Genomic DNA, 6,089 nt, shown 5'->3' with positions numbered 1-6,089 from the left:
TCTGTTTGGACAGGATAAATCAGTTCTAGACCAGTAACCATTGCCAATAAAGTGAGGATACTGCGACTAGCAAGCTGGGGCCATCTGTCCTCCTACTTTTGTGAGAGGTAAGGATAAGGAAAGGAGTCTGATTGTCTGCAATGTGGCAGACCGGGATTTGACCCCTGGGTTGGGAAGATCCCCTCAGGGGAATGGTAACCCACTCCGGTATTCATGCCTGGAGAAGCCCTTGGACAGAGGAGCCTGGTGGGATACAGTCTGCTAGGTCGCAAAGAGTCAGATAGGACTGAGTATCTTTCACTTTCACATTTTCACTTAAAGAGTAAAGAGGTAGTGAAAGGGGTTAGGTCTCATTATGTAGGGCCTTTATGTATAATTCTAAGGTTTTGACACTCAGACTTTAATGGGAAGATTATTGAGAAAGGAGATCAAGAGACAATCCAGGCAAAACTGGTAAAATCTTGAAGTGAGCTAGAGATATGAATGGATGGGAGATAAAGAGGGGACAAAGAGGGATTTTTGAAGTATAATAATCGGACTTTTTGAAAAGAAGTGGGGGCAAGAGAAGGTAAAATCTAAGATGAAAGACCATAGCATCATTCACATGGGAAAAACTGTACTTATTAACACTGAAGAGACAGCATCAAAGGAGCACAAACAAAACTCAGGAAAACACGCAGTTTTGATAACTTCAGAATAAAATTGCTTATGCATCTGGATTACAAGTCTTGCCTTATGATTTCAACTTGGACAGCATGGTCTGTTCTAATGCTAAAATCTTTCATTTGACAGTAGCTCAGCCATTTTATTTTTTAAACTGAATTTACCCTTGATTGGTTTGATATAGTGAAATAGCAAAGGGAAGTATTTAATCTATGAATTTAACTAGAAGCCTGACTAGTTGATACCAATATGGATTAAATATTGTAATTACTTGTGTGACTAAGATTAAGTAATCATTTTTAAGTTGAATTATTTTGTCTGTAAAACGATAATTAGAATTACTTTCAAAATTCACATATTTTCTGAGTATTTTCTTGGAGACAGATTTAGAACTAATACTTTGAACCAAAACTACATTGAAAGTGGACCTGTAGTGGTCTGAGCTGTGCTTAATCACTCAGTCATGTCTGACTCTTTGCGACCCCATGGACTGTAGCTTGCCAAGTTACTCTATCCGTGGAGATTCTCCAGGCAAGAATACTGGAGTGGATAGCCATGCCCTTCTCCAGGTGATCTTCTCAACCCAGGAATCAAACCCAGGTCTCCTGCATTGCAGAGGGATTCTTTGCCATCTGAGCCACCAGGGAAACCCAAGAATACTGGAGTGGGTAGCCTATGCCTTCTCCAGGGGATTTTCCCAAACCAGGAATCAAACTGGGTTCTCCTGCATTGCAGGCTGATTCTTTACCAGCTGAGCTACCAGGGAAGCCTGTGTAGTAGTCTACTCTCTAGGAATAACCTTAGAAAGAGAAAAAAGAACAAAAATACAAAAATCTGACCTTCCGTTCTTATCTCCATGCATGATCCTAAAGGTTGAATTTTGATGGAAATTATCATTGAGTCCACTTCCTTGGGATGCTCAAGTTATTCAGTTCAGTTCAGTTCAGTTCAGTCGCTCAGTCGTGTCCAACTCTTTGTGACCCCATGAAGCACAGCATGCCAGGCCTCCCTGTCCATCACCAACTCCCGGAGTTCACCCAAACTCATGTCCATCGAGTCGGTGATGCCATCCAGCCATCTCATTCTCTGTCGTCCCCTTCTCCTCCTGCCCCCAATCCCTCCCAGCATCAGAGTCTTTTCCAGTGAGTCAACTCGTCGCATTAGGTGGCCAAAGTATTGGAGCTTCAGCTTTAGCATCAGTCCTTCCAATGAACACCCAGGACTGATCTCCTTTAGAATGGACTGGTTGGATCTCCTTGCAGTCCAAGGGACTCTTGAGAGTCACCCAAATTCTATGTCTCTGTTCAGTTTCTATATATGTGCTTGTGCTCACCGTGTCTGACTCTCTTGTAACCTCATGGACTGTAGCCCACCAGTCTCCTCTGTCCATGGGATTTCCCAGGCAAGAATACTAGAACGGGTTGCCATTTCCTTCTCCAGGGGTCTTGCCTATCTAGGGATTGAACCTAGGTGCCCTGCATCTCCTGCATCAGCAGGCAGATTCTTTACCACTAGCACCACCTGGGAAAACCCCACGTCTCTGCTCAGAGTTATGCCTTAATCTTTATTTAAAGTCATTTCCCTCACAGAAAAACACCCTGAACATCTAGAACAGGGATGGAGCTAAACAGTAATATGAAATCACATGTACACAGGTCACACTATGAAACAGGCACTGTTTTAAAGTGCTTTGCACTTACCTAACCATGTAACTATCACAGCAATGCTGAGGATAGGTTTTTCTTTCTTATTTCTCTTATTTGAAAAGCACACTAAAGTAGATAATTTAAGCAGTTTGTCCAAAGTCCTAAAGGCAGTGAGTGGGAGAGTCAAAGTTTGTACCCAAGTAGCTATCTCTAGAATCTCTGTTTCTAACCTCTCAGGCAGGCAAGAGTCTTTAATATCACTGGATTTCTGCAGGAGGGGGAAGGCTGTGGGCCACGGTGTACAGCAGCTTTGATATACTTTAAACTTTATTTTGGTGTGAGTCAGTTAGTGTCACTCTGCTGCATTTATTCCGGGGAAGATGTTAGTCAAGAGAGAAGCTACATTTAAATTTACTCATAAAAAATTGACTATTTGGCACAAGTTTCAGTTAATTTTGCCATATATTTTCAATTTAATCAAATGCTAGGAAGTTGTGCTTGAGTAACATTAACTATTTGATTTATGGAAATGGCTTCCTATACATTATAGGTAAAAAGACAATATGTATTATATGAATATTTGTTTAAAATGAATCAGTCAGTAAGTTCAGTTCAGTCACTCAGTCGTGTCCAACTCTTTGACCCCATGAATCACAGCATGCCAGGCCTCCCTGTCCATCACCAACTCCCGGAGTTCACCCAAACTCATGTGCATCAAGTCGGTGATGCCATCCAGCCATCTCATCCTCTGTCATCCCCTTCTCCTTCTGCCCCCAATCCCTCCCAGCATCAGGGTCTTTTCCAATGAGTCAACTCTTCACATGACGTGGCCAAAGTTTTGGAGTTTCAGCCTCAGCATCAGTCCTTCCAATGAACACCCAGGACCGGTCTCCATATTGACAATGAAATATTGACAAGGTGAAACATTTGTGTTTCCCAGATTACAGCAATGTTGTGGAAGAAATTATGCAACTGATATATTTTAATTTTTATTATTGTCAAAACAGAGAGATTCTCTATTGTGGTGACTGTATTTGTTATTTTTACAAACACTCTGTTTTCAAAACCAGTCTGATCCAAAGATACAGTGGGTCCAATGAACACACTGTGCATAAACAGGTACCTCTTGGCTTCTTTGCTGTTCCTTCCATGTTGTTTTGTGGTGATGACTGGGAACCTTTAAATGTTTTGTCACCATGTTAATAAGCTAAATGCAAAACAGAATAGACATATTTTAATTATATTGCTCAATAAGGCAATCAGTTATTTCAAGTTAGGCTGATAAATTGAATTATTAACTATGTGTGACCTGATAACTTTTACATAAGAAGGTGCCCTGTAAATCAGGAGAGCATATTATATTAATACAATGGAAGGGACTGCACTGATATGTTATTAGAAAATGAATTTCCATAATGAACGTTATTTAGTTCTCATCCATTTTCAGGATTCCTATTATACAGTTTCCAGTGAACAGAATTTTTGATGTTATTTTCCAAGTAATACATTTAAGCAACACAGATTTCAAATGTTAGCTTACATTAAGGTATATTAATTCACCCCTTTCACTACTGTGTTAAATTATGTATAATATTATATTCATGTATTATGCAAGCCCTAACTATTTCTTATTTTCCAATTATAGCTGATATTAGAATGTAGATCAAAGCTGTCAAGGGTATATTTTTTAAAACATTTAGTGACAATGAGTGAAAGAGGATTTTAAATATTTGTTTTGTTTTGGTTAAATTTGGGATTTTGATTAGGTTAAGTACAAATAACTTATTTATTTATGCTGTACCACAGGGCATGTAGGATCTTAGTTCCCTAATCCATGATTGTTTCCCTACACTGGCAAGGGAATTTTAACCACTGGACTAATAGGGAGGTCCCCAAGTGACTCATTTTAAAAAGGAATTTTTTTTATATATGTGAAATACTGATAGTTTTAATTTTACATAAAATTTCCAAAACAACTGTTACACAGTATAATAGGTATCTGCAATGAATAGGTTATTAATGGAAATATTATTTTAAATTAAAATCAGGTTCTAAATTTAAATTAGTTATCTCTGGTTAATGAAGAGAAAAAGGAGTCACCCAGGCTGGGAATAATACAGTATCTAATCTAGTTTTCAACATCCGTGAAAGCAAATCCACTCCATCACTTGGGCTAAAGAACAATTTATTTCGCTGCTTGTCCTGTACTCCACTTGGCCCTTCTAACAGGATTTTACAGCTGAACTCTGTATTAAAACTACAGCCTAATGCACCCTTCAGTACAGTGCTTTATAACTTAAAAAGACACCATTCAACTGTAGTCGGTCTGAACCCCACCAATTTACCAGTGAGGAGAGGGCAGAGAACAAGGCTCCCTGCAGCAGACTCTCCTCCAGCCCCGCTAACCTGATGAATATTTTAAAAGGAACATGCAATCTCAGCTATCCCTTTTTCTGGATCTCATCTTCTTTTACAAAATAAAAGGGATTAGCCAGGCTGAGTGGCTGGCTGCAACTCAATACTTTTCTTTCTAATTACTGCACAATAAAAGAGGGTTAAACGGTGAGCAGCGCTGAGTGGCCTGTGTCTGTCTAGGCCGGCGCTGAGCGTGTTGAGGGGTTCATTCCAGTCGATGAAAAGCTGCGTTTCAAGTTGCTTCGGATTCACATAATGGTTCACAGCAGATGCTGCAGAATGTGGTCCACGGCATGCGGGAAGCTCTCACAGGTTAAGTAGGGAGCTGAGTTAATTTTGTCTTCGTCTGCTGCTCGATATTTCCCCGTCTTGACTAAGGTGCCCCGCATGCCGGCACTCTGAGCCCCACCAACATTATCTCTGCAGTCATCGCCAGTCAAAATGGTCTCCTCGCGTTCACAGCCAGTGCCCCGCAATGCCTCCAAAAAGAACGTTTTCTCTGGTTTCCCCACGACTGTGGCTTTGGTATCGGTGGCATACTCTAAAGCAGTCACAAATGGTCCAGGCCCCAGGGCTAAGCCATCTTTCCTCTTGTAATACCTGGCTTTGTGGATTGCTATCAGAGGCGCTCCATCCAGGAGTAACCGGAAGGCTTGATTCAGAATTTGATAATGAAAATGCTCTGGTGCCAATCCTATGACCACAGCATTAGGATCAATTGTCTGTATTCCTTTAAAATAAGGTAGAGCCCGATCATCAACCAGCAGCATGGGTTGAACTTGTTTCTGCTCTACCAAGTTTCTGGCTGCAGTCAGAGACGTGGATATTTCATCTTCAGAGATATCAAATTCCAGTTGTTTCAATCTTTCCAAGAGGTCTTGCTTGCTCTCTTTGGTTGTATTTGTCACAGACCTAACCATTCCAGAAGTAGCACGTAACCTTTTAAGTGCTTCCTATGCGCCTGGCACAGCTGCATCTTCAATGTGAAGTGTGCCATGGAGATTGACCAAAACAGCTTTTAATGCACGGCGTGCTGCCATCCTTCATTCCCGGGCTCGCAGAGCCATTCTCAGCAAAGGCGAAGGCCCGGCTAGCGGAGAAGTCAGCACCGCCGCACCCCTTCACAGCGTCCTTGCTGGGGAAGTGGCCTGACGACGCCGGAAACAGGTAAAAAAGGAATTTAAAAGCTGGATCTTATAAATAAATCTTCAGGTACATTAATAGAGTTCTGTTAATAGCAGTCCAGATAGACAATGTTCAGTTCAATTCAGTCGACCCCACGAATCACAGCACGCCAAGCCTCCCTGTCCATCACCAACTCCCGGAGTTCACTCAAATTCATGTCCATCGAGTTGGTGATGCCAT

General features: G+C 41.3%; 1 pseudogene; it reads right to left on the bottom strand.

Moving 5' to 3' along the window:
- Positions 1-4,649: 4,649 nt before the first annotated feature.
- Positions 4,650-5,788, bottom strand: LOC129536786 (haloacid dehalogenase-like hydrolase domain-containing protein 2 pseudogene; annotated as a pseudogene).
- Between the last annotated feature and the right edge of the window lie 301 nt (positions 5,789-6,089).

Source organism: Moschus berezovskii, chromosome 6 (genome assembly GCF_049115385.1).
Source record: "Moschus berezovskii isolate FMDL1 chromosome 6, NW_MosBer_1.0, whole genome shotgun sequence".
Taxonomy (NCBI): Eukaryota; Metazoa; Chordata; class Mammalia; order Artiodactyla; family Moschidae; genus Moschus; species Moschus berezovskii.
Note: the sequence above shows the minus strand (reverse complement) of the source record. Positions and strands in the feature narration are given on the sequence as shown.